The 12,324-nt window shown below is 45.3% G+C and overlaps 1 protein-coding gene across 3 annotated transcripts in view; it reads right to left on the bottom strand.

Moving 5' to 3' along the window:
• The window catches only part of PRKCI (protein kinase C iota), a 1,761,305-nt gene that overhangs the window by 58,814 nt on the left and 1,690,167 nt on the right, over positions 1-12,324 (bottom strand). The gene's annotated exons all lie outside the window — the stretch shown is intronic.

The following is a 12,324-nucleotide window of genomic DNA, read 5'->3' as shown; positions in this document are numbered from 1 at the left end:
GGTAAGGGCAACCTTTTCCTTACCTCCGTACACAGGGTCTGCAAAGCCATCAAGATCGCTCCTGAATTGTCCTGTGGCATGGGCATCGGTTGCAAAGGGAGCGATGGCTGGGGTGCAGGGTCCTCCGTTTCCTCCATGGCCCACGGCTACTCATCGGCTCCACCGTTGCTCACTACGTCTGCCTCCTCGGGATCCCTCCCATAGGCCTCGAACCTTTGGTCCAGGGTAGCTTTGACACCAGCCTGCTCATCATCGGAAGTGAAATCTGTGTCCTTTAGGGCTACCCCCCCCTTTCTCGTCCCAGGGTTTCACAGGGGTCTTCCCGATAGGCAGGAAAGATGATTCCCTCCGGGGTGGCAGGGAAACTCTAGGCCCGGAAGTCGTCTCCACTGGGGTAGCCTCCACAGGCTTCGCCAGGACCGGCACGACTCCTTCAATCGAGGCCTTCGCCGGGTGAGTCTGAGGCCTTCACCTTAGAGGGAGGGTCAGCGCCTCGCGCCCCCCCTTGGCTTTCTCCGTCAGGATCGACTGGGGCTTCTCCCGAAGCTTACCCGGGTTCTCAGACCTCCTTCTCCCCGAGCCAGGGCGTTGTTTCGTGGATGATGGCGTTTGTGACATTACGCCATGCCTGGCAGCCGAGGAGCCTGAACCAACGGCGCTCCCAGTGCCCGCGGACTCGCAGTGCTTTGCCTTTTGTTGGGCCCCCGTCGCCGGAGCGCCCTCAAAGGTCTTAGAAGACTGCTTGGACCTCTTCGCCTCCAGCCAGTCAGCGAGTCGTTTACGACGGTGCTTCATGGTCCGGACGGATATGTTCTTGCAGAACGCACAGTCGTCCTCCACGTGCGACTTGTCGGTGTGGAGGCAGTAGAGGCACCGAGAGTGCTCATCCTCCTTAAAGACGTTCTGCAGTCCACATCATGGGCAGTTCCTGAACAGTTTGGATCCAGTTGGCGTCGAATCACCTTTGTCCTGTGCCATGCCCGAATCATGGTAGGCCTCAAAAGTCTTCCAGAATCCTCCAAGAAGTGTAATACGATGAAAATACGCCCTGAGGGGCGTAGAAAATTCCAAAACGGGTCTCCGTTGATCGGAAGAAGAATCGGTGGAGCTTGAGAATTGACTGAAAAAATAAGAGTAAACTCTTCGAAAAAAAGCAGTACGCAGTAAAAGCTCGAGAGCTACAGCGTGCGGACTCCCAACATTTGAACGTGCGGTAAAAATCTGAATATGGCTGCCATAGGAGGGGCTTAGGTAGAGGGCAGTCATTGGCTGGGGGCAGTATGACCCAGAGACCAGTGATTGGTTATTGGTAGAAAGACAGTTCAGAAACACAACTGAAACTGATTTTTTCTTTATCGAGGATTCCCAGCCTGATGACAGGGAATATTCATGAGCATGTGAATCCATGCCAGACCCCATGCTGGAGAAACAGTGTGCTGTTTTAACATCTATTTCGATGGCTATGAATATTTTAGACTTTCCCATACTATAAGGCAGGAGTGCACTGACATAGCATTCCTTCTCAGAGGTTTGTTTGCCTACTTCTTTCATATGCTGATACCACATATTTGTACCCAAATGTGCTGTGCTATCTAGGTAGTCATTTAAATCATGATCATACTCCCTAGCACTCCTCTTGGTTCTTTGTTTCATTCTTGCCAAATAATTCTCTCTATAAGAGACCATAAAGTAGATCAAAAACAGACCGCACTCCAAAGGGAAGCTTTGGGTCATTGTCACAGACACAGATGCCTCTGTATGTGCTACTGGTGTAGGGACAATAACATATGGCCTTAGCGGTCTTACAAGCGCCATAGCTGTACCTTCAAGCTGCATAGGAAGATATACAGGAACTACTGCTCTCTTTGGATCGACATAATAGACAGTTCGTATCGTGAGAGCAAGAAGAATAACAATGCATGACACATGTATATATTATGTACCAGTATGTCCATTTTATACAGAAATAGCTTCTTGCACGTCGTGGTGCTCTTTCGTTGTTTGCTACATTGTTACTATCAATGTTGCCCATACTGCCTATAACTACTTTTAACGAAGGAAAAACCCAATTTTAATCAGACAATATAAAAGATTATGGCAACTGTTGATCTGCTCCACAAGCAGCTGGCTGATTGCAGGACGATTGACAGGATTCTGAATAAATACAAAAGTGTTATCTTTGTACCAAACAAGATGAGGATGAGTTTCAAGCAAATAGTAAAAGATCAAGGCCTGGAGATTGTGCATGTCATCACTCGACAGCACCAGCCGTACTTTCAACGCGATGTTCAGGCAGCAACTCAATCTACTCACGAATTTCACTTATCAGCCAATTGATCACAGGTCGATTACTGGGATCCCTCAGAAATATATGAGTATTGGTTTGTCGTCCAACAAGATAAGGATGCTCTTCAATCAAGAAATAAAAGACCATTCCAAGCAGTTTGTGCGCGTCTTCGTCAGATATGGCCATCTGTACTTTCTGTACTACATACTAGGGTAACTGGAGGATTTGCTCAATTATAGCTGTGAGCAGCCTCCTCAAGATTGGACCATTTTTAGGATCTTGCAGGAACACGTAAATGTCAACAGTTCTACCAACCAGCGCAGGATATGCCCGAAGAATGAGGAGGAAAACAGCAAGAATGATCCGATGAATGTTGCCATTAGGCACTACCATGGGTGCCTCCAAAGAGTAAAAAATGAATCAGGGAACTGCTCCCTTTTCCAGTCGACAAAGATGAACTCTTCTGGATCTCAATGCTTCACAGTCCAATGTTTAGCAAACTCCTGTGGCTCAAGAAAAATAGCTTTTTCACTCCTTGCTTAGCAGCTACAAAGAGTTTCTCGAAAGAACCACAGTCCAATGTACACTTTATCTGTCTACTGGACAGTCTCTGCGTCCTCCTTCCTCGTCATTAATCTACCCTGTGCATGCTGAACTTCTTCTCTGTGGCTTGCTTCCGAATGGGGCGGGGGTCTCTCCAGCGTAGACATTCACATATACCAGGTGCAAGCAAGTGCATTTCCCTAAGACCTTCACTGCTGATGGAGTTACGTCCTCTACTATGAAAGGACTGTTTGGGCTGGTGCCATTTGCGGGTAAAGTTCCTAATCAAAACCTGATCTCCGGGAAACAGTTTTGGCAATAATAGTTCCTTAGTGCCTATTGTGTATGGTCTTCATCTGTGTTCTGAGCCAGACACCCCGTCCGCTTGACTTGGTCTGAAATGACAGACACTTTTAGTCATACATGTTAAGTAGGCACGTAACCCATCTAACAATTCTGCTGTTGTCTGGGCATCACTTCTAGTCCTCGATGGAGGAGTGAGAGGAGTTCTCATTGGCCTCCCTGTTACTAGTTCATGGGGCGTGAGGTGATGGAAATACTTTGCTGACTAAAAACTTGGCAGCGCAAGTGGCGTCTGGGTGTGTGCATGGACCAGCCTCGATCCACCTAGAAAAGGGGCATACCACCACTATCAGATATCTATAACCATTACAAACTTGCAGCATGTCAACAATCAATATGTAAATGCTGTAAAAGGACCATTCGGTCGAGGTATAACTCCTCTGACTGTTTGCAGCATGTGCCCAGCAGTAAACTTTTGACATACGATGCAATTTACTACATAAAAAGCAACGTGTTGTAACAAATTCGGCACAAACCATTCCTCCGCAATAGTTGCTGCAAGGCTTTCCCTAGTGACATGAGCAGGGCAGGGTAGCTGTTCCAACGCTACCCTTAATAAGGCTACAGGTATCACCGGTTTACCAGTGCTTTCCTGTTGCAACATTGCCTCGGAAGTGGATAAACAACACACCCTCCGTGTCCACAGGTCCTCATCCTGTGGGGCTCTACCTTGAACTTTCATCAATTGTCTCTTCGATAAATTATTGAAGCTTTCATTTACAATCATCATCACCACCATTCTTTCATTTACATCAGGCATATCAAAACTAATTATGTCAATTGAATATGCAACTCTTTTTGCTTCTTCGTCTGCGGCTTGGTTTCTGCATGAAATAGAGTCTACTCTCTTAGTGTGACCCTCCTTTTCCAACGTGCTAATCCTGCATGCACTGTTGACATAACATAGGCAGAGTCACTGTACACTGTTACTTCCTGGTCTGTGTGTTTCTCAAGCGCGACAATCAGCACCAATTATTTTGCAGCTTGTGCTGAAAAGTGAGACAGTAGTCTTGCACTTGTCATTACTTAAAATTCCCCATTTGCCTTGTGCACAGCGGCACCTGAATGTCTTTGCCCATCAGTTTGATCAATCCTTGAAGAACCATCAATAAAGAGAATCTCCCCAGCTGCCAAAGCATTTTCTTTCACTCTCGGAATCACATCATAGAATTCCTCGTATTTTGAACAATCATGTACATGCTCATCTTCTGCCAGTGGTTCATCTACAAACGTGGCAGGGTTCACTGTTTTACATCTTATTATTTTAATCGCTGTATTCTATATAACTACCTCATAAGCAGAAGCTCTTTGAGATGCAATACACCTTTGGGTTTCTCTAGAAAAGCAAATAATGCATGCTCAACAAACAACGTCATGGAACACCCCATTACTATGCTAGGAGACGTCTCAATAGCGAACGCGGTGGCTGCCAAAGATTGTTCGCAAGGTAAGTCGCCCGTCATTACTGGGTCCAGAACATCATTGTAATAGGCCAGAGGCTTATACGCAACGTAGTTCTCTGTGCGAGTACCGCCGTCGTAACGGTTCCATTCGTGTGCGAGAACAAAAATAATTCCTCCGGAATAATTAGGAATCCCTAAGACTGGAGCTGTGCAAATTGCCTTTTTTAACTCATCAAACCCTTCCTCCATTTCCTCAGTCCATACAATCTTTTCCTGGCTTTGTCGTGCCTCTTTTCAGGGCCTGCAACAATGGCCTTGTGTATGAATTATAATCAAATACCCATGCTCCTACATAATTACACAGTTCCAGAAAGTGTTGCATATGCTTTATTGTGTGCGGTTTCGCTGTTTTCAAAATTGCCTCAGCCCTTTCAGGTGTAACTTTCTTTCCTTCATGCGAAATAAACAGATTTATGTATAAAGCTTCTTGGCAATACTGCAATTTTTCCTTGTCCACTTTGTATCCTTTTTCAGCTAAAATAATCATTAGCTGAACCGAGTCACATATGCACTCTTCCTCTGATATACTACAGACCAAAATATCATCTACATATTGCAAAACAACACTCGGCAAATCAATATTGCTTAAGTTCATTTGCAGGACTCTGCTAAAGATCGATGGAGACTCACAATAGCCTTGAGGTAATCTTGTGCTTTTCAACTTAGTCTCACTAAACGTAAATGATGTCAGATGTTGAGAATCTTTATGCAACGAGATTGAGAAAATGCATTTTTCAAGTCAATCACTGTGAAAGATCATGCTTCTGGGGGAATACTACACAATATCGTTGCCGGATAAGGAACTAGAAGAAACTCGGCCTCTACAATACTATTAATTGGGTGCATGTCTTGCACTAAACGCCATGACCATCCCTTTGATTTCTTGACCGCATACACTGCAGTATTGCATGATGATTCTGAGGTCATTAAAATGCCTTGATCCATCATGGTGGATATCGTTTTAAAAATACCCTAGTCTGCCTCTCGAGACATGGGATACTGTCCTGCTCGAAGTAAAATTGCTCCTGGCTTCAGTTTAATCTTGACTTCTCCAACCCCTTTTAATAGGCCTACAGCATAAGGGTCCGTAGTCCATAAAGAAACTGGCACTTTTGCCAGGTCTTCATCAGAAAATGTGGGACGATGTCGCACTATCATCCTCCTCTGAGGAACCTTGCGTCTTTCTGCCTTAACCCAATATGTAATGATCATCTCGAATACTACTTCGTCATCAGATGTGTCATCCTTAAATATGTCCTCATCGGTGACGTCAGTTAATCTGTTACCCTCTCCAATAGCAATTACTGTGCTCCATGATCTGCTGTTATCATTAAATCCTATGAGCATGGCAAAGACCCCTCGTACTACAGTTGCTTGTAACTCCAAGTGAAATAGCTGTCCCCCCTCTTTGTCCATGGGAATTTCTGGCCTAAAGACGAATTCATCATGTATTGTCTTACCCACTAAACCAGGCAGCCATGTTAACAAAATGCATACCCCATAATGAAAAACTTCAGGTTCTAACGGTACTCCTCGTATGGCTATTTGCCCTGTAAATGCCATCATAAATTAATTTACATTGAAATAATGTAATCCTGGTGTCGAACACACTATGCCTTCATCAGTTAAAGAAGTTGTCATGTTCAGCTTTGTCATTAAATCTCGACCCAGTGTATTGACTGGTGTCTGTTTTGAATACTATAATGGGACAGACATATCACATTCTCCTATAGAATGTGGCAATTTTTAGTAACTGTGCTGCGTTTGCACTATGCTGTATCTGCATGGGTGCATGTTGCGACTGCCCCTGTGGCGGATTCAATGGTGCTTGCTGTGATTGCAAAGCATGTTGTATTCCTGGCGCTTGTGTTTGATACACGATTTGATCTTGGGCAAACCCGTCCCTACTTTGTGGGCTATATGCAGGTGGATAAGCGGTCTCCCCTCTTGAGAACTGCCCATTCTGCACATACCCTTGGCTCCCATATGTTTGTGCTACATACCCAGTAATTCCACATGTCCAACATACAAGAGGAAGTCTTCTGACTTGACCTCCCCTGCATGCCCTGGTTATCATTCTGCATAGGTTGAAACCCACTTGGTTACTCTGAAAGTTTCCCTGATTATTCTGGAAGCCTCCTCTCCCGTGGAAGTTTCCCCTACCTAGTGGTATAAATCCATTCCCTCCTTGATTGACCTGCCTTTGGTTATTCACCTGCGGCATACCTACTGCTTGCTGCAATCCCGACCTTCTCCACTAGTTAATATTGCCCCTTCCATAGCATATTTCTATAACTTTTTCTGTACTAACTTAGCCTCCTCAAGCTTCCTACCATTGTCTCTCTTGATTTTTCTCCTGCAACAATCTACAATGATGCGCTATGGACAGCTGGCCATGGTTTTGCTTCCATACCCATCAGCTTCTTGAGCTATCTCTGCACCTTGAATGGTAGCCCTTGACATAATATATGATAGAACATCGGTATAGATTTTCCTCATGGCTCACGCGTTTCCAAGCTCCATTGCTCTTTGAAATTCTGAATGTAAACAAGCGGCTCCTCCCATTCCTGCATCTTACATGCCATCACAGTGCCCATATCCGACGTATCAGGATATTGTACTCAAAGCGCTTTCCAGACTGCCACTCTTTATTAAATGGTGCTCCATCATGAGCTGTGTTCTGGGCAGCGACACCTGCGTATCCTGTTCTCGACCAAATGTCATCAGCTCTCTCCCCAAATATAGCTGCTAGAAGACCCTTAATGTCGCCTATAGCTAGCGTATTGCCTCCTGTCATTTTCTCTAATTCATATATCCATTTTCCGGCGCCCGATGTCAGACTCGGGAGTTTACACCTTAGATTATCCTAATCCATTTGGGGCAATGGTATATACTGTGGTCTGACGACTCCTTTTTTCTAAAAATGGGAACTATGAGATCCCAAAATCGCACTTGTCTCCCAACGTCTGCCTATCCATAGCAGGGACAATGATTCCACACAGTCTACTTCCTGGTAGTGACATTAGCCTGCTCACATAAGGTGGCGAGTCCCCCCTCACACTATGGGATCACCCTTTAGGTCGATCTGGCCACGCCAGGTGCTCTGCCGTCCTCTGTTTAGGTAGGTCCAGATCTGACTATCCAACTTCCCTGTTTGTCGAGAACACCCCTTAGGACCACATGCATTAGCTTCCTCCTCCCCACGCAAGGTGTGTCCGTCTTCGTCTGACATATCTTGTTCCCAACTAGTGTGGCTTCCCTCGTTCTCATCTCTGTTTAACGTTAGTTTGTCTAAAGACAAGGCTCTGTGCTCGAGGCTCAACAAACCTCCCTCTTTGCCTCTGTATGAGCACCTTCTAATCAATCGTTTTTTCCTTTATGTATTGACTTTTTCTCCAATGCTTCTTATATCAAAATGATCCTCTAGTCCTGCTCCAGATGGCCCTGGCATCGGTTCATGTGTCTGAAAGAATTCTATTTCCCCCATGCTAATACTGGATTCTGTTCCATTAACTCTTTCTCAATGCGATCAATGTCGCGTGCCCTTTGCCTACTCTTTCGTTGCATCTCCTCCTCAAACTCACTTTGTTTCTTTGCTTCCTCCCTGACCCGTTCCTCTTTGTCTTTTCACCTCTTCTCTCGTTTGCACTTCTTCATTTTTGCTTCTTTGCATTCTTTTATCTCTTAATTTGTTCCTCCTCTTCTCTTTTCTAGCTTATCTCGTTCTTTGATTGCTCTTTCCCCATCACATTTTCTTTGCTCTTCTGCTCCTTTTCTTAACTATTCATCTTGATACAATTGTTCTCGTCTTTGTCTACTCTTTCTTTTGGCCTCATCTTTTAATTGTTTCTCTCTATCTTTTTTATCTTGCTCATCCTGGTCTTCCTTTTGCCTTACTTCCTCGAAGCTCTTTGCATCAAGTTTGAGCAATATCTGACCACCCATCTGTTCTGTATGAGCGCTACCTCGTCAGCTTTGTATTTCTCTCCTATCCATCTCTTTATTTCTTTCTCTATATATCTAGGGACATACCTGGTCGATCACTTCTCTTTGTCCCGTGGGACTTTAGGGATCACATATCTTTCTGGAGTCTTTTCTGGGCTCTCGTCGCTGCTACATGCAGGCGACTTATATGTCGGGTTGCTATATCCTGTCGCTGCCTTATGCTCTCGTAAGGGATATAATCCTTTATACTATCGCCATTTACTTTGGGCGTGGTAGGGGGAGTAGAAGGCTCAACACCACCCTCTTTACACTGGTTAAGCATCCAGTCTTCAGGAGGCGGGTCTTCCAGTTCCTCCTGGTACATCTTTCAAAGCTCTAAGCTAGCTAACCTTTTTCTAACTTTTTCCCATGTATGCGGCATGCAAGTATGTCATCATATGTTGCAAAACTGCTTTAGACAGTGATCCCCCTTGTGGCCATGGCATGAACATCTTGTCTGCCATGCCCTTAACCCATTCTGCACTGTACTGCTTGAGCTTGGGTGCATGTTTTGGCAGCTGTCTGCACAAGTGTATGAGCAAAGTAATAGCCACCATCATGACTTCGTCACAATCAACTGTCACAACTTCCTGTTATTTTACACAAATAAATACTTTCCAGAAAAATAATACAATATGAGCGAGCATCAATCGTCACAGCTCCAAGCCTCTGTCACGTTTTACTTCAATCTACCTATTCACTGACCATCATCGGTCAATAAATAAATAAATAAATTTCAACTCTCAATGTTCTCTAGTCTATTTCTTCCTTATTTTATAAATACTTCATTTCTTTACCACATAAACCATATACAATATATAAACAGAAACTGACAGACTGGCCACCCCGCATATACTTCCGCCAACGCTCTTCATGACCATTCCTGCCCCTAATAATGACTCTGATCGGATTATGAACTGTCCTCTTTAACGATCCTTGATAGTTCGCAGTCTAGGTACGTCCACTTGGATTTTAGGACACGTTCCTTCTAAACGTCCTTGATGTAGGATTCAGGGATCATGATATAGATCGTTACTCATCTATATACCTTAAACTATGACGCTCTTTGTCTTAAACCAAAAATAAAATACCCCAACCAACCCTCTGTTATTCTTTACCCGTTATCACTCTTCCCCACTCAGTGATCATTCAGTTTGCCAACTCACTCAGCCTACTCACCATTTGCTTTTTCGACTTCCGACCCTCGGGATCGTCTCCTCCTCAACCAGCCTTTGGTCCGCTCAGCCTACTGTAGAAGTCGGGAGGGGATTCAGCTTCAAAATGAGCGACCCATCCCACCTATACTTGCAAGGTTTTTTAACTAATGGCCGCTATCCACAGGGAGCTTCACGTTCCTCCAGCTAAATGGCAGAGGACATCCGATATTTCCGGGACCCCAAAGTTTTCTACGTTGATGGATTTTTAACCATCATCTCTCTGCTACCACGTGAACTCATGTGCCTACACAAGCCCTTTAAGAGGAGGTAACAATACTTTGAGATGGATAGGGAGGCAGAATATACTAAAACATCAATAAAAAAACTGACTCAGGAAGTTGGCAAAGTGCATCTGTTTTAATATCAATGATCTAAAACAGTTAGTATAACGAACATCAACAAACTCGCTTAATCTTCTCACTCAATGCATTTCATAAAAAACATAGCTTATATACTAAAAACTCATCATTGACGTCAACCTACCTTGCAAACTAAAAAAACCTACTTTGGGATGTGATGGGATTAGAGGGAACCTCTAGGTATACATTCCATTCTTGTTGGGAAGGTGATCGGGTCTCTATCCTCAGGTGGGGCAACTAAGCCCTCCCTTAGTGCAGGTCACTACGAACGTCATCAAATACACAACGTCCCATTGGTTAGACAAACTATAGGGCTCTCTACTACGTGTCCCTCTATTATTGGTTGGCACCCTTGTATCCCTTGAATATTCCACCTACGCAAGCAGCATGCAGGCTAGCATCCAGGTGCTGGTGGGCTGGTCATAAACCTAGCTTCCCACCAATTAGCCTGTCATCAATCATCACTCTTGCAGTCTGCTAGTGAATTAAGGCTTTGAACTTCGCATTGGAAATGTTCTCTGCGCCTGAGAATAAGAGGGAGTATAGGCATACTCGGTCTCTTGGTTTCGATACAGCTCAACTCAGTATCTATTTTCATCCATCCACGTGCCTGCAGACCATGGTTCTGAGTCTTTTTGCATTTAAAATACTATTAAATGATGAACCTCTGATGTCTTCAATGTTCTCACTCCTCATCTAAGACAGGAGTTTTGTTCTTTTCACACGTTCTCCAATTACTGCACGAACATTCAGGTTCACGGTGTCCTTGACTTCCTGGTGCCGGGCCAGCCAAGCCTTTCCTTGATTCACCTCTGAATGTCGATTGCTTTTCCAACTGCGACACACTGAAAAGCCTTTCTTTTCACTGGAGCTAGCTCTGCTAAAATGCGTTGTGGAATCACCCATAGTCCATACATTCCTATGCATATACGTTGGTGCATCGCTGCAATCTATTCACTACATAGCTAGCCTTTATGAATAAATTGTCTGCTTACGTTACTGCATCTGTACAATTGTAAAATGAGTTGATATCTTCCTCATTATTTCTGTAACATGAGCATCTTCATCTCAAGCCCAAAATGTTGCTCATTTTTAACACCTCCTATTTAAAACTTTAAAGCTATACTATTCAGCCGCTTCATCTGAGTGCATCAGCTCTGCTCTGTATGATGTCACACTTCCTCTGGGATTTCATTCAAATGGCCATCATATTGTCGTGAATGCTTGTATGGCTTCCTCAATTGGAACCTTATTTCCAAGATCCTTTTCAGTATAGGTATTTTTCACTGGTAGGGCACGTTTCTCACACTCTGGCTCCCAACATATAGGTAGCATGGAGGAGGAGCTTTGGGTGGGGGTACTTGGCTCCACCTCTACAGAAGTAATGCAGTACTCGTCAGTGAGAAGCCAGGGAAAGCAGCAGGTATGGTGGGTGCTGTGCCGGCCGTCTTAATCTCCAGTCCGGGTTAGCGGGAATGTCTTATGGTGTCCCTGCCCTAAATGATGCTCGTATCTGGCCCATAGCACAGGGGGCCACAAAGGTGGGGCCCGGGAGGTTTCAATGTTACTGTGATGCGTGGAGGTTTTCACACCGCCGGCCGTGCAGTCCCAGACAAAGCCAAGTATATGCTTCAATAAGCAGGCCACCAGGAGCAAGCAGCACAGGAAGAGTGGTTGGGAACTGCCGGGTGCGCAACACCATAGGCCCAATGAGGTCGGAAGCAAGCGAGCCACCCAGAGCGGAACGCAAAGAAGGAGCTGGTAAGGGAGCCAAGATAATCTCCCGGGCAGCCAGGGATAAGTGTGTCGCCAGTGCGCGGGAACTCACTGTGCCTGTGCCCACAGGGTGAGACAGCCCGAGCAGCTCCGGGCCCCTGGGTGCAGCAGGAGTCAAGGAGTTGAGGATGCGGAGGCACCAGTAGATGGGAGCGGGCAGACTCTTGCAGCTTACGCAGCTCACACAGACGCCAGTCTCCTCAGGCGCCTCCACCAGCAGAGTGCCGCGGCATCGGTGGGCAGGTCACAGTGGCCAGCTCTGAGCTGGGGGCAAATCCGCTGCGATTTAGCCAATTTTTGGCGCTATTACCGCAGGCAGTAACAGTCTACTG

This window comes from Ambystoma mexicanum, chromosome 10 (assembly GCF_040938575.1).
Source record: "Ambystoma mexicanum isolate Mex_15411 chromosome 10, UKY_AmexF1_1, whole genome shotgun sequence".
In the NCBI taxonomy this organism is placed as follows: Eukaryota; Metazoa; Chordata; class Amphibia; order Caudata; family Ambystomatidae; genus Ambystoma; species Ambystoma mexicanum.
The sequence above is the reverse complement of the archived record's forward strand: the minus strand, read 5'-3'. Positions and strand labels throughout refer to the sequence as shown.